The sequence below is a fragment of the Schistocerca cancellata genome, chromosome 4 (genome assembly GCF_023864275.1).
Source record: "Schistocerca cancellata isolate TAMUIC-IGC-003103 chromosome 4, iqSchCanc2.1, whole genome shotgun sequence".
Lineage (NCBI taxonomy): Eukaryota > Metazoa > Arthropoda > Insecta > Orthoptera > Acrididae > Schistocerca > Schistocerca cancellata.
Window position 1 is genome coordinate 461890279 of NC_064629.1, and position 24299 is coordinate 461914577.

At 43.9% G+C, this 24299-nt stretch overlaps 1 pseudogene; it reads right to left on the reverse strand.

Annotated features, from left to right (window-relative positions):
* LOC126184260 (uncharacterized) overlaps window positions 1–22815 on the reverse strand; it is a 43669-nt pseudogene extending 20854 nt beyond the window's left edge.
* Window positions 22816–24299: the final 1484 nt, after the last annotated feature.

Genomic DNA, 24299 nt, shown 5'->3' on the forward strand with positions numbered 1-24299 from the left:
TTTTGTTTTGTTTTGTTTTGCTGGCGCCTTAATTCTCTGTTGTCTTTTCTTTGCAGGGGCGTTTACTTGCTTTAACAGTCTCTTTGCTAATCAGTGTTTTCAGGTGGGTGTTGCATAAATTTTCTTTGCTTTTGTACTTCCTTTCATTGCTTGCTTTGTCTGTTTGTCGCATTTGTCTCTTCCTACATGCCCACCCCACCTATCCGGCCCCCTGCTCAGGCGCCATAGCAGCAATCGTTAGATGCAACACAGCTTATGAAGATGTTTCAGTTCCAGATGCAGCAAATATCTACGTTGCTCAACATGGTGCAGCAGCTACTGGCCAATGCTGTGCGCCCGAAGCAACAAGCACCACCTATAGCAACACCTGTTGCTATACTGCCTTTTCGCCAATTTTGTGAACAAGAAGGAGAGTGGCTCGAGTGGTTGCAACAATTCAAAGCACACATACTTGCACAAAACGCACCAGGTACTGTGAAAAGCCGTTGTGTCCTATCCACAGTAGGAAGTGCAGTGTTCCGCCTCATCAACAAACTATTTCCTAACGCCACTCCGAGTGAACTTCCTTATGAACAAGTGCTAGATTCGATAACTAACTATTACGACCAAAACGTGAATGTGGTAGCAGCAAGGTATCAATTCTTTAACTGCAAAAGCTGCCAGAACAAAATTTTCATGAGTGGGTAACAGATTTACAGGGTATGACAAGGAAATGCCAATTCAAATGTGCTTGTGGTACTTTATATTCAGATGTTGTGTTGCGTGATGCGATCGTGTACAATGTACCAGATATCAAACTCAGAGAACAGATTTTGAAACAGTACGATCCATCATTTCAGCAAGTAGTGCAAATACAATACCAGTACGATTCAGGTACCCTGTCGGCTGATAAATTTGAGCAGCCAGCTAATTGTCGGGTTGAGTCCCTTGTTTGTAATCGGCCCATTCAGCGGCAGCTTTGGCTAGCCACGCCGTGTACACAATGCTCCACGCCACGCAAGCAGTTCGCTAAACAGGCGGCTACACAGCCGAACAGAATGGAGTCTTGCCCTTGGTGTTATTCAAGTCACAAACGCCAAGACTGTCCCTCCCGACAAGTACAGTATTACGCTTGTGGCTATAAACGACGTGTGCAAGCGTTATGTTTGTAAAGGAACAAATATAAGAATTCAGCTCACTCTTACAAATCTAGTCACAAGGACCATGTCATTAATGCAGTATACTCAAAGTCTGCAACAGGCATTCACAAAATTGGCACGCAAGCAGTTTCTTCAGCGATACGCCAGTCCAACAAGCTTTTTGTCCATTTACTTCTTTGTGGGAAACGTGGCAAATTTGAATTGGACATGGGTGCCTCTGTCACATTGCTAAATCGTTGCACATATGAACTGTTAGGCTCCCCACGCCTGTCTAAACGTAGCACACAACTGACGGCTTATAATCGACAAGACATTCCGCTTCTCGGAAAGTGTACTTTGCCTAAAATGTATCGCTCGGAAGTGCGAACAGTGACTTTTACGGTGCTACAATCACGCGATTGTGAGAACATATTAGGTCTTGATTCATTTGATTTGTTTGGCTTCGACATTCAGGACAATGTGTTGTCAATGTCTGCATTCCATGCAAAAGACAGTGTCGCTAGTTTGCTAAAAGAATTCCCGGACCTCTTTTCTGAAGGTTTAGGCAAGGCTAATAATCTTGTTGCACATATTACTCTGAAAGACAATGCCAAGCCGAAATTATGCAGGGCTAGAACTGTTCCCATAGCATTACGGGACAAAGTCGCGGCTGAACTTCAAGAATAGCAAGATAGCGGAGCTATCGCGCCCATACAAGCTAGTCAATAGGAAAAATCCACTGGTTTTGCTCCCCAAACCTTCACTTCGCACTCCCCTCGGTGTTGACTTTAAGTCTAGAGTCAACCCACAAACTATAATTGGTACTTATCCATTGCCACGCCCAGAGTGTCTCATGGACATATTAGGTGCTGGACGCTACTTTTCAAAAACTGATTTGCGCGACGCGCATCTTCAAATACCGCTCGATGAAGAATCTCAAAAAATGTGTGTAGTGAATACTCATTAGGGCTTGTTTAGTTATTTGCGTTTGTCTTTTGGCAGTGCTTCCGCACCCACCGTTTTCCAACGATATTTGGAACAGCTGATCCGCAAGTACCAAACTGTTCATACTATTTGGATGATATTGTCGTAGCAGGTCGTATACCTGAAGAACATACTGCAAATTTATGTGCTTTGTTTCGTGTGTTATCTGATGCAGAACTAAAGTGTAGACTTGACAAGTGTGATTGTTTTAAACCTGAGTGGCAGTATCTTGGTCATGTCATAAACAGTGACGGTGTACATCCCCTTCAGTCGCATTTGTTAGCCATACGCGATTTGCCAGTTCCTCGCAATGTCACAGAATTGCAGTCAGGCTTAGGAAAAATGAACTGTTATATTCAGTTAATACGGAATGATGCGCAAACAGCGACTCCATGGCATCGCTTGCGTCGCAAGAATGTCCCCTTTGTTTGGAAAGATGACTGCCAACTAGCTTTTCGAAGTCTTAAAGATGCATATCTCAGTGATCGATGCTTAGTTCACTTTGATCCTAAAAAAACAGTTATATTGTAAATTGAGGCTTCCTCTTACGGAATCGGTGCAGTGCTTTCGCACAGAATTAGTAATAAAGACAGGCCTATCGCTTTCGCATCAAAAGTGTTGTCCAGAGTTCAGTGCAACTATGCACAAATTGAGAAAGAGGCTTTGGCTTTTGTCTATGGTGTCACCAAATTCCACCGTTATTTGTATGACAGAAAATTCTGCCTTCGAAGTCCTTATTTCATCCGACGAAACCGACTCTTATACGAATGACCCAAATATTGAAAAGATGGGCTTTGTTGTCTGAATACCAGTATGAGATCCGACGGCTCAACATGGTAATGCGGACGCATTCCACGTCTTCCGATTGGCCCAGATACAGACTTCGACGCCTCTGCTGCATCTTGTTGTCACATCGATGCTCAGGATTCTGAATTTCTTAAATCTTTTCCGCTGAACTATAAGAAAATTGCACAGGCTACGGAACCTGATTCAGATTTGAATGTTTTGCTACCATACATTCGCACATCGTGGCCTCGTTCCTTGCATAGCATATGGAACACTGTAATGTGCCGATACTTCGCCCATCGGCATAGCCTAAAGCAGGGCCGGCCAAACGCTGCACAGTGTGCAGACGTGGGGAAGTGCTGCACATGGTCGCACGTGTGCGACAGCGAGTGACAGCGACATCTGTTATTAGACATGTGTCCTAAATGAACGGCGGCGGCTCCTCTTCCCTGTTTATGTGGTACAAGCAAGAGCGCAACATACCCAGTCTCGTTTACCCCTGGTGACCGTAACTTTAACAGAGAAGTACTGAGAAATGGCAGGTACTGTGAAAAAGCAAAGAACGGAAGATCTATGTTCTCAGTCGTTTTGATCAAGCATCAGTGATGAAAATCTCCCGCAACTGCTTGCGTTTGTCAATGAGCCGTGCTTTTGTGCCCGATATTAGCTATATCATTTCTCATGACCAGTGATAAACGTGTTTGGATTTATTCCTTTCATAATTAAAAATTATTGTTTACTAACTAACTGTGCACTATTGCCTCATTCTGCTCCATGTTACATTATTATAAGGAAAATTGGTCATTAAACCGATTGTTGTATACTTACATTTAGGTGCTTTTTTAAAAAAAAATGTGTGAAGGGCTACGCTCAACTGAAGTCGATAAAACATAACATTCATCTAATTGTCAGTTATTGTGCAGATTTCAGACGGAACTGATGAAAGATATAGCAATAATGGTACAGGTCATCTTCGAGAGGTCTGCGGTTGTCATTCTGTTCAGAGGTCAGTGAGACAGAAATTATGTGGGTATAACTCAGGGCACCGAGAATTAGTTATAGGAAACCTTGCATTAGTTTAATGTTATTTGAAATCATGACTAAGGTTCGTTGGAAGTCGCTAAGTGCTCTCTTTCTTAAATACTAGATCAAAAACACTACGCGTATTTACGTGCCGTCAGTCAAGCTGCCTTAATAAAAACCCACGGTTGTTAACTGTATTACTTGTCGTACTGGGTTAAACTGTTAACATAAAAGTAGACGTCTCAGTGAGTAGACTGTGACAGTATTTTAAATGTTTAATACGCGAAATACCTTCCCATGGTTGGCTTGCAAGCTGTGGAAAGAGCACTAGAATGCGCCGGTACAGAGTATCTCAGCAAGTGGATAAAGCGACATCTGTGCGTAGAAACATGCACTACATGAACGCTGACGGCTGCGGCGTGTACGCTGTGACCCGGAAGTTGCACATGTGCAGGAGCACCGCACGCGTGCAGAATTTCTGGCCGGCCCTGGCCTAAAGCTTTGAAAAAGGAAGTGTTGCAGTTACTTCACCGAGGCCACTGGGAGATTGTACGTACGAAACAGTTAGCGCGTCGACACTGTGTTTGGCGGGGTATGGATACCTAAATAGAACAGATGACGTCACACTGTCACGCATGTGCGGAAAATCAGTCCGCTCCGCCACAAAAATTCTCTGTTTGGCTTACGTGCAATCACCATGGCAACGTGTGCTCATAGACTTTGCAGGACCTTTTTGGAACACTCGTTGGTTGATTGTGGTTGACTCGTATAGCAAGTTTCCTTTTGTTGTGCCAACGAACTCGACAACGTCACGTAGCACAATTCAGGTGTTGTCCTCTATTTTTTGCCTCGAAGGTTTACCTGAAATCATAGTGGCAGACAACGGACCGCAGTCCACGTCAAATGAATTTGAAACATTCTGTGAACGCAATGGCATACAGCATCTAACTAGTGCTCCGTTCCATTCACAGTCAAACGGCGAAGTGGAACGTTTTGACAGAACTTTGAAGCAGCAGATGGCCTAGCTTCGCTCCGCCCACACCAGGGATCAAGCAGTGCGACTGTTACTCTCATCCTATCGTTCACACCCACGAGATGGATTATCGCCGGCGGAACTGCTTCACGTCCGCCACCATCGGACAGTGCTCCACCTGCTCCACCCTCCTCAGCATCTGGTGCCGAAGGAACGCCGATAGTATCGCTTCGCGCCGCATGATATTGTCTTTTACAGGGTTTTTAGCTGCAGAGGCGAGATCGTCCGTAGACTTAACGCTTGCATGTACCTTATTTCAGGTCCAGATGGCTTGCAGCACCGCCATCAAAATCAACTTCATCTCTGTCATGAGCACGATGATCTTTCAGTGTCTCTTCCCCAAGATTCACGGATCCCGAGGACAGCTTGGCCACAGAAGCAGCCAGAGGGTGTCGTCACTGCACCGCGGGACGACCCCATGGAGATGGAGCCTTCGTCTCCTCCACCTCCTCTCGTCCTACCGATAGGACTGGACCCGCCCACACCTCAGCAGTCGCCACTTTCTTCGTCAGGCTCGTAGCATCAGGAGATGGACACGTCGTTTTCTAGGGGACGTTTCCGCGAGAACGAAGGCTGGATGGCGGGGTACTACCGGAAGCATGACGTCCCCTGCAGCCACAGCTTCCCGTCCAGCACTGCGCCCACACTCCTGCCTCCCCTTCCGTTGTCGCGCTTCCTACACGACGCACGACGACGGTCCGTCGATTTGGAGGGGGGGGGGGGGAGGGGGGAATGTTCCGGCGTAACGACAAGCCCGGCGCGAAACTCAAGAACGATACAGCAGAGAGGGCTGTGAGACGACGTCAGCCAATAGCACGCGACTAGGGCGTCACCACGACAAGAGCAAAATCTACACGAAGAGAATAATAGCAACGAGTCACCTAGGCACGGCCGGACACTTGTAAATCCGGACTAGCAGAGAGCACTACAAGAGCCGCAATGATATTAACGATAGCAGTGACTTATCAACTTGTGTGAATAGCTTGCATGAAAACTGTATATATCAAGGAACATTGATTATTTATGTTGTGTTGGCAGAAGAGCCAACACCGTGTTACTTGAGGAGGCCGAAATGCACGCGTTTTAGCTCACGCAGGCTGGCGTGAGGAGGGAAGAACTATACTGACGTGAGGTATGGAACATGACAAGGAATTAGAATTCAGAAAGCGGACGTAATTAGTTTGATACTTAACTTTAATCCATTAATTATGAACGTCGCTCTTGACGGTACATGATTCACAATATTATATGTTCAGATTATAGTAACTGAATATGGCGCCTTGTTAGGTCGTAGCAAATGACGTAGCTGAAGGCTATGCTAAACTGTCGACTCTGCAAATGAGAGCGTATGTAGTCAGTGAACCATCGCTAGCAAAGTCGGCTGTACAATTGGGGCGAGTGCTAGGGAGTCTCTCTAGACTAGACCTGCCGTGCGGCGGCGCTCGGTCTGCAATCACTGATAGTGGCGACACGCGGGTCCAACGTATACTAACGGACCGCGGCCGATTTAAAGGCTACCACCTAGCAAGTGTGGTGTCTGGCGGTGACACCACAATTTACATGTCGCCAATTGCTTGCGACCCATCATGTAGAAACGAGAGTTAATTATTGTCAGTTCAATTGCTGTAATAATCTCCATTAATATGATTTACTTGTATGTTGTCGGTATATTGTTTTTAATATGAGAGAGAGAGAGCTCCCGCAACGTGTGGCTTTCAAATAGATTTCTACAAATTAACGAATGATTCAATTTTCTGTAAAACAATTGAGAATCTGAGAGAACGACGTGAAATATTGACTAGAACTAAATGGGATGAGATTTAAGGTGTAAGAAAATACTTTGCCATACCAAATTTTAAGCAGGTTACCATATTCAATAAGAACTTAGTTGCTGTGGAGATGGCGAAGACTGCAGTAGGGTTTAAAAAACATATTTATGTGGGGATGTGGATACTAGACCTATCCTGACTCCATATGTACCGCTTTCATTATGAGTTTGCGAAAACTCATTTCGCAGATCATAAATTACTTTATGTGGATACAGATAGCTTCATCTATTGGGTGAAGAACTGCAGTCCATATGAGGTACCACAGTAATGAACTCGACACGTTCTCATACACGGCCGACAATCCTTATGGTATTGTTCCACAGAACAACAAGGTTATCGGCACTATGAAGGACGAGGCGAATGGATTGCCGATTGTGGAGCTTGTAGGTCTACGATAAAAAATGTATGCGTATGCACATTGGAAGGTATGTGCCGTATGGCATCGAGAGCACTCGCTATCGAAGATTATTTGCGGTGGATGTACAAGCAGCGTTCGGGGTGCTGCACCGCAGCTGCCGCATATACACTCCTGGAAATGGAAAAAAGAACACATTGACACCGGTGTGTCAGACCCACCATACTTGCTCCGGACACTGCGAGAGGGCTGTACAAGCAATGATCACACGCACGGCACAGCGGACACACCAGGAACCGCGGTGTTGGCCGTCGAATGGCGCTAGCTGCGCAGCATTTGTGCACCGCCGCCGTCAGTGTCAGCCAGTTTGCCGTGGCATACGGAGCTCCATCGCAGTCTTTAACACTGGTAGCATGCCGCGACAGCGTGGACGTGAACCGTATGTGCAGTTGACGGACTTTGAGCGAGGGCGTATAGTGGGCGTGCGGGAGGCCGGGTGGACGTACCGCCGAATTGCTCAACACGTGGGGCGTGAGGTCTCCACAGTACATCGATGTTGTCGCCAGTGGTCGGCGGAAGGTGCACATGCCCGTCGACCTGGGACCGAACCGCAGCGACGCACGGGTGCACGCCAAGACCGTAGGATCCTACGCAGTGCCGTAGGGGACCGCACCGCCACTTCCCAGCAAATTAGGGACACTGTTGCTCCTGGGGTATCGGCGAGGACCATTCGCAACCGTCTCCATGAAGCTGGGCTACGGTCCCGCACACCGTTAGGCCGTCTTCCGCTCACGCCCCAACATCGTGCAGCCCGCCTCCAGTGGTGTCGCGACAGGCGTGAATGGAGGGACGAACGGAGACGTGTCGTCTTCAGCGATGAGAGTCGCTTCTGCCTTGGTGCCAATGATGGTCGTATGCGTGTTTGGCGCCGTGCAGGTGAGCGCCACAATCAGGACTGCATACGACCGAGGCACACAGGGCCAACACCCGGCATCATGGTGTGGGGAGCGATCTCCTACACTGGCCGTACACCACTGGTGATCGTCGAGGGGACACTGAATAGTGCACGGTACATCCAAACCGTCATCGAACCCATCGTTCTACCATTCCTAGACCGGCAAGGGAACTTGCTGTTCCAACAGGACAATGCACGTCAGCATGTATCCCGTGCCACCCAACGTGCTCTAGAAGGTGTAGGTCAACTACCCTGGCCAGCAAGATCTCCGGATCTGTCCCCCATTGAGCATGTTTGGGACTGGATGAAGCGTCGTCTCACGCGGTCTGCACGTCCAGCACGAACGCTGGTCCAACTGAGGCGCCAGGTGGAAATGGCATGGCAAGCCGTTCCACAGGACTACATCCAGCATCTCTACGATCGTCTCCATGGGAGAATAGCAGCCTGCATTGCTGCGAAAGGTGGATATACACTGTACTAGTGCCGACATTGTGCATGCTCTGTTGCCTGTGTCTATGTGCCTGTGGTTCTGTCAGTGTGATCATGTGATGTATCTGACCCCAGGAATGTGTCAATAAAGTTTCCCCTTCCTGGGACAATGAATTCACGGTGTTCTTATTTCAATTTCCACGAGTGTAGTACGGCAGACCAGTATTCGATCGAGACGACACGAAGTGTGCACTGCGCCGCAGTCTAAATTCGGCCTGTCGCCTCATGACGATAAAGGGCCATTTTTGATGACGGGATTGAAAATCTACCGTACTCACACTACTCACTTGTAGCGAGAGAAGGGATGGGGGACTCTGATTGAGTGAGAGTGAGAGAATGAGAGAGAGAAAGAGAGAGAGAGAGAGAGGATGTGCTTGCAGAGTAATAGTATGACCCTTTTATCATAGTGTAAATACTTGTGTGTGTGTGTGTGTGTGTGTGTGTGTGTGTGTGTGTGTGTGGTGTAAATATTTATGTCTATGTACACGTGTATGTACACACACATACCATATCTGGGAAAAAGATAAAAAGAAAAATAAAAAAATGTATATATATTCACACCATGTGTGTGAAAGGAAAAAAGTTTAAAAAATCGAAAAAACATAAACAAAAAATATTAAAAAAGTATAAACAGAAAAAAAGATAAATACTGACCAAGTTATTTACGCTCTGTTACACAGTTATCAAATTTCATAGTTTTCAGCAGTGTTTCGTGCTGTTTGTGGCGAAAGAACGTTTTAATTAACTTTTGGAAACGTTCGCTCACCGTGTTTTTTATAGTTTTCTGTGCGTTGAAGTCGTTTCGCAAACTTAGTGCTCTAGTTTTCAGCTGACGTTTCCTATTGTTCCTAGTGAAATACTTCAGTAAAATTTTCATTCAGTGTCTTAACTTCGTTGAGTGTTACAGTGGCCGCTTGAATTTTTGGTTTTAGCTAATAATTTTGTGAAGTTTTGTTGGTATTGGTATTAGCTGTGCTGTAGTAGTATTAATACAAGTAGTTGCTTTTCTTAGTAGACAGAGAATTTCTAGACCACTATTATTAGTTCTATAAATAGTTCTACTGGTGTAACTGAACTTACGTAACGTAGACGTACAGTTTTTTTTTCAGTAACTGAGAAGTGTGGGCTCTGTCGTAGATTTGTGAGTAATGGGTTACGGTGTGGGATTTTTTCAAAGTATTTTCATTGGGTGGGAATGCTGCGGGGTTGCCAGTGGGCATTCCAGTGAGATCCTCTCCTGTGAATGCAGAATCTGTAGTAGAAATAAGTTGACAGAGGAGCAAGAGCGTTACAACGCACAAAGGGGGAACAAGATAGGTTGAGGAGGGTGAATGTGTCGTGGGGAATGGGAACCGGCAGTTGGCAAGAAGGCAGCTAGGAGGAGGAGGTATTCAGACAGTTATACTTTGCGTATATGCTATAGATTTGATCAACTGTCAGAGTTCAGTGGAGAGGAGCCTCTTGAAGCTGTAGATGTAGGGAACATGCAGCAGTCCTCAGCAGTTAGGAGGCCTAGGTCAGTTGCAAAGTCTAACAGAAAGGAGAAGGTTCTACTGCTAAATAGTTCGCACGGTAGAGGTGTGGACCAGCAGTTGCAGGAAGTGTTGGGGAGTGGGTACCAGGTCACCAGCATTGTGAAACCTAGTGCATGAATGGTTCAGGTGACTGACAGCATAGGGGAGTTATGTAGGAATTTTACGAAGGAGGATCAGGTAGCGATAGTGGGTGGAGCAGGAAACAGTCTTGATAGGGACGGGGAAAACGATGTAGGTGGTGACCTGGTAAGGATAGCTATTCAAACTGGTGGCACTAATGTGCATTTCATGCTACTTTTTCAGCGTCATGATCGGCTTCATCTTAATGGGGCTGTTAGGCATGTTAAATGGGGCTGGGGATGGCAAAATGGCAGAGAGCATGGGTCACATTTCAGTGGTGACAGTTGGGTCTATCAGTAGATCGGGTTTCACTAGGCATGGCCTGCACCTCAATGGGTATGGGAAGGGAGGGTTGGTTAAGCTTATAGGTGACAGTGTAATGGGTGGTGGTTAGGTTAGTGTTGTTTAACGTCCCGTCGACAACGAGGTCATTAGAGACGGAGCGCAAGCTCGGGTTAGGGAAGGATGGGGAAGGATATCGGCCGTGCCCTTTCAAAGGAACCATCCCGGCATTTGCCTGAAACGATTTAGGGAAATCACGGAAAACCTAAATCAGGATGGCTGGAGACGGGATTGAACCGTCGTCCTCCCGAATGCGAGTGCAGTGTGCTAACCACTGCGCCACCTCGCTCGGTAATGGGTGGTGGTGGTGGTGGTGGGGTCACTCATGGAAAAATTCCTGTAGTTTTGGTATTAGAGCTGCACCTTATTTAGATTGAAGTCAGCTGATAGGTATACCTACATAAAGGAAGTGTCTCTAACTAAGGGATCACCTTCAGAGGACGTCATGTTTCCAAGTAGAGAAGGAATTAGCATATTTCATCAAAATATAAGAGGTATTAGAGATAAAGTTAGTGAACTGCTTACAGATGTTGACACTGAAATTATTGGTATGTCAGATCACCACTTAAATAATTTGACAATTCAGAGGCTTCCTTTACCAGAATACAGATTAGCTGGCTGTTTTTCAAGGAGTTCCTTGTGGGGTGGGGGAGTGGCTATGTACGTAAAAAACAATATTCCATTTGAGTCCATAGATGTATCATGGCACTGCACTGAACAGATATTTCTAAAATTTTGGTTTTTTCTAGGTCCCCTAACTCCAACTTCAGAGCATTTCTGATCAAGCTACAGAGGGTTATTGATTCTCTTTGTAGGAAGCACCAGAAATTAGTTATATGAGTTGACTTCAATATAAATTTTGTGTATGATGTGCTAGAAAAAGGATGTTGGTAGATCTCCTAAATTCATATGACCTGATGCAGACTGTGTTTTATCCAACCAGTGTGCAAGGGAACAGTAGCAGAGCCATAGACAATATTTTTATTCATTCTTCATTACTAGATGGGCATTCTGTTAGTAAAAGGGTGAATGGCCTTTAAGACCATGATGCACAAATTTTAACACTAAAAGGCTTTTGTAGTCAAACAAATGTCACATATAATTACAAACTATGTAGGAAAGTTAATCCAACAGCAATAGAGAGTTTTTTTAAACCTTGTCAAGGAACAAGAGTGGCAGGATGTTTATAGTGCCAATAACATAGATGATAAATATAATGCTCTTTGAGAGTTGCTTTCCATTAGAGCGTTCTAAACGGGGTACTAGCAGAAGTAGGTAGCCCAGGTGGCTGACGAGTGGGATAAGGGTATCGTGCAGAACAAAGTGGGAATTATATCAAAAAGTTAGAAGTAGTCACAGTCAAGCTACAGTAGCCCATTACAAACTGTATTGTAAGGTGCTTAATAATGTTATTAGGAAGGCAAAGAATATTTGGTATGCAAATGGAATAGCTAATTCACAGGATAAAATTAAAACCATATGGACAGTTATAAAGGACGTGTCTGGTCAGCAGCACAAGGTCGACGATATAAAGTCAGTTCGTAGTAAAACTATTTCTGTTACTGATAAATCAGATATACGAGGGGTCTCCGGAAATCAGGTTCCGGTCTGTCACGAAATGGAAACCACAGTGAAAACCAGAAACGTTTTATTTGCAACAGCTGGGTACACCTTCCACCTACTTCGCTACATTGTCGCCGCTCCAACTTCGAGTTTTGTCGTAGGGTTGTATCAACTTTCCAATATCCTCGTCATAGAAAGCAGCCGCCTGTGCTTTCGGCCAGTTATCTGCACTGGTCTGCAGCTCGTTGTCTGCGGAAAAATTTTGTCTTCATAGCCAGCGATTCTTGTGATCAGAGATGAGACTCAGGGGGAGCCAATTACGGACTTTATAATGTGGGATCAAACACTTCTCATCAGAAACCCTGCAGGAGCGTCTTCATTGCCCCTGCAGTGTGCGCCCGAGAATTGGCATGAAGAAGGAACTGCTCGACAGTTATGTGGGCTGCATGACACAGGCGAAATCTCTAACCAGGCCCTCATACTTGGAGGGAGACGTTATTCCCTAAGCATCTTTACGTGCTCACTGTTCACTCAAAACTGAAAAGAGCGACGCGACTCGATAGGCGGGAGTACTAGAGACACTGCCCAACACATCTGTGCAAAGCTTTACCGAATTTTCCCAGTGGTTTCCATTTCGCGACCGATCGGAACTTACTTTCTGGACAACCCCCTTATGTACAGTATTTATTTCTGAGGTTGATGTCTGAAATACTCCTCTGTGAAACATACAAGGAGGAGATTGAGTCAATAATTAAATCACTGAAGACTAAGGACACTCATGGTTATGATGGAGTGCCTAGCAGAATATTAAAGTACTGTGCTGCACATGTTAGCTCTGTATTTAACCATATTTGTAATTTTTCCTTCAGGAATGGTCAGTTTCCTAAACAATTAAAGTACTCACTAGTAAAGCCGCTTTATAAAAAGGAAGAAAGGGATGCTATAGACAAATTTAGAACTATTTCTATGCCATTAGTGTTTGCTAAAGTTATTGAAAAGGCTGTGTATGTAAGGATAATTGATCATATATCACACGATTTGCTATCGAATGTACAGTTCCGCTTTAGAAGTCATTTAACAACTGAAAATGCTATATTCTCATTTTTCTTTGTGATACTGGGCATGTTTTTGATTTAACTAAGGCATTTGATTGTGTTGATCACAAAATATAGCTCCAGAAGTTGGACCATTGTGGAATACTGGGAGTAGCTCACAATTGGTTCACCTCTTACTTAAGCACAGACAGCAAAAGGTAATTATCCACGATGTTGAGAATGACTGTGATGTGGGGTCTGAGTGGGGTACAGTCAACTGAGGGTGGAGGGGGGGGGGGGGGCGGCCGGGATGGCCGAGCGATTCTAGGCGCTACAGTCTGGAACCGCACGACCGCTACGGTCGCAGGTTTGAATCCTGCCTCGGGCATGGATGTGTGTGATGTCCTTAGGTTAGTTAGGTTTAAGTAGTTCTAAGTTCGAGGGGACTGATGACCTTAGAAGTTAAGTCCCATAGTGCTCAGAGCCATTTGAACCATTTTGGGGGGGGGGGGGGGAGGGGGGTGCCTCGGGGATCAGTGTTGGGGCCACTCCTGTTCCTTATTTATATAAATGATACGCGTTCTAGTATTACGAGTAACTCTAAAATATTTCTGTTTGCTGATGACATTAGCTTGGTAGTAAAGGATGTTGTGTGCAACATTGGCTAGGTTTCGAATAGTGCAGTTCATGACCTAAGTTCATTGCTTGTAGAAAGTAAACTAACGCTAAATCATAGTAAGACTCAGTTTTTACAGTTTCTGACACACAATTCAACAAAACCTGACGGTTTCATTTCAAAGAACGGGCATATCGTAAGTTAAACGGAATAGTTCAAAATTCTAGGTGTTGAGATAGATAGTAAACCGTCATGGAAAGCCCACGTACAATATCTTACTCAAAGAACTAATGCTGTCATTTTTACTATTTGAAAGGTATCTGAAGTGAGTGATCGCTCGACACCAAAATTAGTCTACTTTGCTTCTTTTCATTCACTTATGTCGTATGGTATTATATTTCGGGGGAACTCATTCCATTCTAAAAGGATATTTTTGGCTCAGAAACGGGTGGTTCGGACAATAAGAGGTGTAAGTTCACAAACCTCTTGTCAACCCCTGTTCACTAGTCTGTGTATTTTGACATTGGCCTCTCAATATATATATTCCTTAATGGCATTTCTTGCTAACAATATTAGCTTATTCCCAAGAACAGCTTTCACTCAGTTAATACTCGACAGTAATCAAACCTGCATTTGGATCGGACTTCCTTAACTCTTGTGCAGAATGGTGTGCAGTATACTGCTGCATCCATTTTCAATACGCTACCACTCGGCCGGCTGCTGCTGCTGCTACGGTCGCAGGTTCGAATCCTGCCTCGGGCATTGATGTGTGTGATGTCCTTAGGTTAGTTAGGTTTAAGTAGTTCTAAATTTATGGGACTGATGACCTCAGATGTTAAGTCCCATAGTGCTTGGAGCCATTTTTGAGCTACCACTCGAATTCAAAAATCTTAGCAGTAATCCACGTGCTTTCAAATCGAAATTGAAGAGTTTCCTCATGCGTCACACCTTCTATTCTGCCGAGGAGTTCCTTAAAAAATTAAGCTGATTCTTCTTGTAATGTTGATTGCATCTACTTAAACTTATTTATATACATTTTTCGGGTTCATAAACATTTTATTTTTATCTGTTATTAGTTTTATGTTGTAATTTCATGTACTGATATGTTCCATTACCTTGGAGATTCGCTCCTCAATTTGGTCCTACGGAGCTTGACGAGTGAATAAAAGAAAATAAATAAATAAAAATATTTGTATACTTATTTTTTTTCATATTTAACATATTTGCTGCCTGTAAATACTCGTATATATCTACACACCTTGTTTGTCTTGTAATTAAAAGTTTTTCAGTATATATATATATATATATATATATATATATATATATAGCTCACAGAGCATCAAAATTATTATAATTGTAAAAAACTTTGCTATTGGGTCTGTTAAAATTAGATTCTAAGTGTACACAGTCCATCGGAATAGTTGTAAAAGGTATGCTGCTGGGACTGTGGAATTTAGATGTAGTAAAGAAAGTACCTCTGCATCAGTTTTTAGTGTAGAATTATAAAAAATTCCACTGCTATTGGAAAAAAATAGTAAAATATACACTCGACTTGACTTTCTGTTGAAGCCTGTAAATCTCCTGATTGGAAAAACGAAAACATTCGTTACCATGCGCCTTTGTCGTTGTTATTTACAAAAATTCTATCCCCTATTGCATTATATATATAGGGTGTTACAAAAAGGTACTGCCAAACTTTCAGGAAACATTCATTACACACAAAGACAGAAAATATGTTATGTGTACATGTGTCCGGAAACTCCTACTTTCCATGTTAGAGCTCATTTTATTACTTCTCTTCAAATCACATTAATCGTGGAATGGAAACACACAGCGACAGAACGTACCAGCGTGACTTCAAACGCTTTGTTACAGGAAATGTTCAAAATGTCCTCCGTTAGCGAGGATACATCCATCCACCCTCCGTCGCATGGAATCCCTGATGCGCTGATGCAGCCCTGGAGAATGGCGTATTGTATCACAGCCGTCCACAATACGAGCACGAAGAGTCTCTACATTTGATACCGGGATTGCGTAGACAAGAGCTTTCAAATGCCCTCATAAATGAAAGTCAAGAGGGTTGAGGTCAGGAGAGCGTGGAGGCCATGGAATTGGTCCGCCTCTACCAATCCATCGGTCACCGAATCTGTTGTTGAGAAGCGTACGAACACTTCGACTGAAATGTGCAGGAGCTCCATCGTACATGAACCACATGTTGTGTCGTACTTGTAATGGCACATGTTCTAGCAGCACAGGTAGAGCATCCCGTATGAAATCATGATAACGTACTCCATTGGGCGTAGGCGGAAGAACATGGGACCCAATCAAGACATCACCAACAATGCCTGCCCAAACGTTCACAGAAAATCTGTGTTGATGAGGTGATTGCACAATTGCGTGCGGATTCTCGTCAGCCCACACATGTTGATTGTGAAAATTTACAATTTCATCACTTTGGAATGAAACTAAAATGAGCTCTAACATGGAAATTAACCGTTTCCGGACACATGTCCACATAACATCTTTTCTTTATTTGTGTGTGAGGAATGTTTCCTGCAAGTTTGGCCGTATCTTTTTGAAACACCCTGTATATATATATATATATATATATATATATACTCCTGGAAATGGAAAAAGAACACATTGACACCGGTGTGTCAGACCCACCATACTTGCTCCGGACACTGCGAGAGGGCTGTACAAGCAATGATCACACGCACGGCACAGCGGACACACCAGGAACCGCGGTGTTGGCCGTCGAATGGCGCTAGCTGCGCAGCATTTATGCACCACCGCCGTCAGTGTCAGCCAGTTTGCCGTGGCATACGGAGCTCCATCGCAGTCTTTAACACTGGTAGCATGCCGCGACAACGTGGACGTGAACCGTATGTGCAGTTGACGGACTTTGAGCGAGGGCGTATAGTGGGCATGCGGGAGGCCGGGTGGACGTACCGCCGAATTGCTCAACACGTGGGGCGTGAGGTCTCCACAGTACATCGATGTTGTCGCCAGTGGTCGGCGGAAGGTGCACGTGCCCGTCAACCTGGGACCGGACCGCAGCGACGCACGGATGCACGCCAAGACCGTAGGATCCTACGCAGTGCCGTAGGGGACCGTACCGCCACTTCCCAGCAAATTAGGGACACTGTTGCTCCTGGGGTATCGGCGAGGACCATTCGCAACCGTCTCCATGAAGCTGGGCTACGGTCCCGCACACCGTTAGGCAGTCTTCCGCTCATGCCCCAACATCGTGCAGCCCGCCTCCAGTGGTGTCGCGACAGGCGTGAATGGAGGGACGAACGGAGACGTGTCGTCTTCAGCGATGAGAGTCGCTTCTGCCTTGGTGCCAATGATGGTCGTATGCGTGTTTCGCACCGTGCAGGTGAGCGCCACAATCAGGACTGCATACGACCGAGGCACACAGGGCCCACACCCGGCATCATGGTGTGGGGAGCGATCTTCTACACTGGCCGTACACCACTGGTGATCGTCGAGGGGACACTGAATAGTGCACGGTACATCCAAACCGTCATCGAACCCATCGTTCTACCATTCCTAGACCGGCAAGGGAACTTGCTGTTCCAACAGGACAATGCACGTCCGCATGTATCCCGTGCCACCCAACGTGCTCTAGAAGGTGTAAGTCAACTACCCTGGCCAGCAAGATCTCCGGATCTGTCCCCCATTGAGCATGTTTGGGACTGGATGAAGCGTCGTCTCACGCGGTCTGCACGTCCAGCACGAACGCTGGTCCAACTGAGGCGCCAGGTGTAAATGGCATGGCAAGCCGTTCCACAGGACTACATCCAGCATCTCTACGATCGTCTCCATGGGAGAATAGCAGCCTGCATTGCTGCGAAAGGTGGATATACACTGTACTAGTGCCGACATTGTGCATGCTCTGTTGCCTGTGTCTATGTGCCTGTGGTTCTGTCAGTGTGATCATGTGATGTATCTGACCCCAGGAATGTGTCAATAAAGTTTCCCCTTCCTGGGACAATGAATTCACGGTGTTCTTATTTCCATTTCCAGGAGTGTATATATATATATATATATATATATATATATATATATATATATATATATATATATATAAAAGCTGTGCAGATCACAAATGACATTAGCTTTTCTGAAGATGAGTGCTATTAAGGAGGTGACGTTTAAGGTGGAAGGTAACAAAATGTGTAAATGGTTGCATGGAATTACGCCTATCGTACAGCACAAATTTGGTAATGGGAGTAGGAGGCACGTGACCGCATCCACTTCCAAAGACATATAGCAAACATAGCAAACATATTACATAAATTACACCTCCTTTGCTTGAAGAAAACCACTGTCATAGTATCTGGGTAAAACAGTACACTGTCAAAGCGGCAACAGGTTTGAAAAAAAGAACACAGAGTTTCGAATGCAAAAATTCATTTACTTCTCATCCAAATTAAAAGCAATTTTACATTTCCATAAGTAGACACAGCAACATTATTTCCACACAGCATCTTCTTCCTGAGCCGATGGAGAGTAGGAGACCCGTAGAATTCCTAGTCTTAAATAGCAGCAAACTTGAAGATTCGATGCATCCATGAGATCTTTTCCTTCCTCCTGACATAGATGATGATATCCGTGTGGTCGAATAATCGAAGAGACGTCACCATATCTTTATAGGATATGCCAGGATCATACCAGTAAATTTCATGGTAGAAATGTGTTAACCAGTTTGCACTCCTTCGTGTTTTAGCGCACTTCACATCCTTAAAAGACCTTGGTGATGCTATGTTTGCTGAGAATGTCTCTATTATTCCGGCATCTTCTGTGTGCGCTACAAAGGCAACATCTTTAAATATGAACTGTCCACGCTCATCATCATAGAGAGCCTGAGCGTCTGCAATGATTTTTACTCCCTGAGATGACATTATGAAATGCGCTAGGTTTGGTCCAGCAACTGTTCATTTATACAGCTCGGTCATGTAGAACTAGAGCATAAGCGGCAGTGAGTTCCGGGAAATTTGTCGAAGATTCAAATTCAATTCGTACGTCTATACGTCGAGGCTTAATTATCTTCTTGTGTTTCGAGCAGTCTATTACAATGACTGGTGATAGATCCTTGAATTTCCGTGGAATGAGTAGACACCCTCCTCCTCCTTTTACAGCACTTTCAGAGTAAGAAGTGCGAAACCTTGCATACATGCCATATGCTAGACTGTATACATTTTCATCCCACTGCAGGTGTAAACTGGCATCTGGGTAGATTTCTGAATTCAGGTAGACTCTGGCATTAGTTAACTTGCAGTTGTCTAATACGGTGGAATCATTTGCTATATTCCCTCTTACGTTACTTTGCAATGCAAGTATGATGAATGTAGGCATCTCTAGATGCAAAGAGATTATAATAACCCTTGTTCTCTGCTTGCAGTCGGTAGCACTGGGTACTCGAAAACCTCCCACGAGCGAAATGTTAGTGACAGATATGTACTGGAATTCAGAACTTTTAAAAGCTTCAAACGCTCCTTGTCTGATACACTGACGTGAGGCATTTTCCATATTATCTTGGGGATTGTGATCATAGTCTCCTCTTGAGCTCCTTGAATGTATGACTTATTATCCGTCGCACTGGTTGTATACCTTACTGCCTGTCAGCACAATCCGAGGCGTGTGTAGCGTTGCATGCAGTAAATCGTTTGTGCTCTGCAACTGTTCTATCCGAAGGATCGGGTATGAACCACCCCGCATTTTATAAACTATTCAAATCCGTGAGTGATGCAGAGATGTATGTTTTAAGGGTTGATGTCATGCCGACACTGCGTGTATGATCGATATCACATCTCATTCCATCAAGAGCTGCAAGGAAACAATTGTGAGAATCGTGTTAACTCTGTACATGGGCATTAAGACGGGATACTCCAGATGTGTCATGCACCTTGTTCAGTGATGAAGCCACATTTACCAATTATGGCCAGGTAAATCGCTGAAACGTGCACTATTGGTTTGTTGACAATCCCTTTTGTCTTCGTCTGGTGGAACGTCAGCGTCCGGGGTGTGTAGAAGTTGATGTGGGATAGTGAACCATCAACTCATAGACCTGTGTTTCATAGACGGAACACTGAACGTGTACAAGTATCGCAGCCCCCTAACGGAACACCTTCCACGGACGATAAAGACGTTCTACTGCAGACTAGCAGGAATCTGTGGTACCAATATGATGGCTGTCGAGCCCATTCTGCTCGAAGTACTATAGTATATCTTCGCGAAGTGTTTCCAAGTCATTGGACTGGACGCAAGGGAACCTGTATCTTGACCAGCCCGTTCCCCGACTCATTTAGTCTTTGTTCTGTGGGGCAAACTGGAAGACGCAGTCTACAAGGACATACCAACTACACCCGATGATATGTAACGACGTATTATTGCAGCCAACTCGGATTTCTCCGCTTAAGTGCTAGCACGTGTGCTGCAGTCGTTCCATACCGAACTGGAAGCGTGTATTACTGCTGGCGGTGGTCATTTTGAACACGAACTGTGGTGATCAACTGTCTCTTAACTGGTCACATAACTAAAGTACACACTGGTGTTGTTCGTTAGTGTTTCCTACCATAGGTATTGTAAAAGTATCGGCCTGGGAACTTTTCAAAATACGATATCTCGTAAACGACTAGCACTAAAATCCTGCAACAAACACAACTGACATTGTAATTTATCCTACTGTCAGTTTGTTAATGTTAACAGGCATTGTTCCATTTAAAAAGTGTATGTTTGCACAAAAATAAACTTTATAAGTGTTATTACAATCTGTTTACTAGCTCGCAATAAGAGGTGTGGAGTTTGACTAGAATATGTTCTGGAATTTCGTTTCAAAATCTTTGAACTTCGATCAAACTCTATCACTCTCATCCCCAAAGCCAAAGCTCCATCTTGCCATCATATGATCGTGTAACTTATTTTCCTTTTCTCGTTCCAGTTTTTAGGCTTTATATGCGTGAAATGTTTAGCAAAGGTGACGGTGTACACTTTCTCTGTGGGTCAGAAAGGATGAGGCGCTCAGACTGACAGCAATCTCTCACTGCCTCCTTCTTCTTCCGTTAGATTCACACTCACCTCATTCCCTACTTGCCTTCATCGACTTGCATATTCATTCCCTTGGTCATATGAGTTTGTACAACTTCGCGACCCCAATACTTTCACTTTATCTACGATGTCCGTCACCTGCCCCTCTAACGACAAGGTGCTGACGGTGATCCTCTCATCGACCAAATGGTCTACCTTACCCATCATCTCATTAACTTGTGCTTCCATCTGGATTTAGATCTGAACAGCTCTCTCTGTTCGGGCTTCCTATTGTAACATCTGCTCATCAAGTTGGCCCTGTACTTTTGTAGTCTGTGTGCACATCTCTCGCGCATTTATGCATGCTTTCTTCCATAAACGCATCAAGTCTCTTATTTGTGGCCTAAAGAACTTGTGCCAGATTCTTATCACACGTTCTAGCATTATGAGAAACGCTATAGATTGAGCGAATTCCTTATGTATCTCCTCCAGCGACTTGCTTAATTCGTGCAGTACCAGAAGAAAAGCGTATAAACGATTCGAAACAGCCAGAGTGAGGTCATCACTATCATTATTTCTGTTGAAATGCGTAACGAACGCTATGCGTCTTGGTTCACGATCGATTTCAGCCGTAAGACCACTGTCACAATGCTGTACACATAAAAAACGAAACCAACAGAGAATAGTGAATTTTGAAATCTAATCGTAATCGAAGGCTTTAAAAAGTGGGAGCTGAAATATTTTTATTTTAGGCTGTAGCCACACTTTTTCAGGTCACTAATATAATTCTGGATACATGTGTAAAGTTACGCAAGTAACTTTTGTGTTTTAAGTCAGTCTGTTCATTAAGAACTCTGTCTGGGTGTGAAATCAAGTTCGCAAAAATTTGAATCTCTTCTAAGAAATTTGTATTAATATTTTTATAAACTTCGTACAATAATTCCATCGCATCTGAGATGTTGCCTACAGTGTGCTTATGTGTCATGTGATGTTGCTTTTGTAAAAGATATTTTTCGGAAGTATTTAAATTATTAGATTACGATTTCCTATGTAAACTGTATTTCGATTTCGAAGTTCACTGTTTTTTTTTTATTTATTTCGTTTTATGTGTACAGCACAGTGAAAACTGTCTTATGACTGACATCAGTCATGAATAAATTTACTTACAAGACAGCATTGTGTTCATCATGCATTCTAACAAATATGTCGATGCTGTTAACAGTTACCTGTAGAAAATGTTTATAGTATTAATATTGATTGACCTAAACCTCATGTCTGCATCCAGCAGTTGACTTTCTGATATCTCTGAGTAACTAACCCTATTGACTCTCTGCGGTGACTACTTAAAAGAAATACAGTATAGTCCTCTATAGGTCCCCCACTCATTCTCGTCCACAGCATAGCATTCAATTTAAACTCATCCTAGAGAACGAAATAAACTGTCTAATGTAACTCTTCCTACATATTTCACTTTTACTCTAAATTAAACATGGAACATAGGGAACATGGACATCAACTGCATGCTTATTACACCTAAAGAAAGGAAGAACGAAAGAATAAAATAATTCCACGTTTCGAAAACCTTTGCTCTAATTAATAAGTGTGTGATGGGGTTCACCATATCACTTTTGAAAGCAGAAAACAAAACAAAGGTCTCTAGTTCGCTGACTACTCCACTCACAAAAAATATTCTTTCCATACCAAAAGTTTAATTGTTCATGGCGCTTAATTACTGTTATTAAATGCTTTGCCACTGTTCTCTGTGTAATATTATTGTACCTCCAACGTAGCTGCCGTTCCTCTGTTGACCTTGGTTGACCTGCAACATCTGCTGCCGAGATACGTATTCAACTTCCTCATCCTCCTATGCCGTCCAGAGGATACTTACAAAGAAACCTGGCACAGAGTGGCCAAGTTTGAGGTTGCTAGTAGTCCTCCAGTTGGGGGTAGTAAGCATTTCTTTTCAGTACCTGCTCCAGTTTGGCTGAGCACCTCCATTACCCACGCACAGGGCCTCACAATTTGCCAAAGGGCCAATTAATTGTGGCTTTGTTGCAACTGGTAATTCTGAAATATAATACAAACAAATTTACTAATAAATAAAAGGGTCACCATTGGGCTTTATTACTTAGTAACCAATGAAAACAAGTTCGTCTGTTTTTCAGATGAAAGTCCTAACAGCCAAGCTGTATCTCTTCTCAGATGTTATGATGATGGCTGTAATGTGAAGTATAATAAGGCTCTTGTTACTAGTGAAAAAAATCCATTTAATTACTTTAAGAGCAACTGCTAACGAAGAAAGTTTAGTGCCACAGAGTCGATCATCATGGCCGCTACTCAATTCGATAGCACGTTGGCGAACGTGAGGCCCTTGTAAAGGGATTGGAAGGAGGAGAAGGCCACTCCCATCTGGAATTTAACCCGGGACTTCCAGAACAAAAACACATGTATTTTCACATGGTTTGCCAAAATATTATACCATTTACGCGATACTTCTCGACATCAAGCACATAGCAGTATGCTACCGATCGCTCACACAACGTAAGTCCGAAGATATAAACTGGAAATTATTTCTCTAGAAACCCGAAACTTTAGCGAGGTGGAGCGTGCTGTAAACCATTGAGTAACTAGTAACTTATCCCGTCTATGAAGACCTTTACGTGACAACTCAAAAAAAAAAAAAAATATATATATATATATATATATATATATATATATATATCGGAAGCTGATATTCCCACTCGCGAATACCGATGTCGGTGTTGTAACAGATTCCAAATCATCCCTATAATTTACAAAGTCAACTAAGGTGTTTCTCATGTCTAAAGAACCAGCAATAGTGTCTTCCGCCCGTCTTTCACCTGCTAGATGCATACAGCACAATCGATGTTCTCTCAACTAAATGAAGGCTCGAAATGTGCAGAACAGAATCAGTCAACCGGGCAATTTACAAGTGACGGAATCATGGTCTAGCACAAACATGCGTCTATATTGAATCTTCTCAAATTTCCATGCGATCACGAAAGCTGTCCAACACATACAAAGTATTAGCTCGATACTCGACCGTCTAGAGGACGACAAGGTTGAGTCAGCTACATTTCTGCATCCCAGCAGGCCTTTCCATTCGGACGGCTCCTGACGTTAGTGGGAAACGTGAACCAATCTTTCCACGCATCCCCCAGGCAGGATCGTCCTAGGAAAGCGGCCACATACATATTTTATCACTGTACTTACAATTAAATATTACGATTGCGGTCTCAATTGGACGACATTCGACAATGAGTGAAGTATCAGAAATACGCCCTGCTGACGGCTGTGGCCCTGGAAATAGAAATATCTATACAATTCTTGTGACTTGACATACTTTTCCCTTTGCTATCACAGTATTCTACTTCAAATCTATATCTTCCTTACGACTGGACACAGTCATTTCCTTTGCACATGTCGGAACACACACACACATACACACACACACACACACA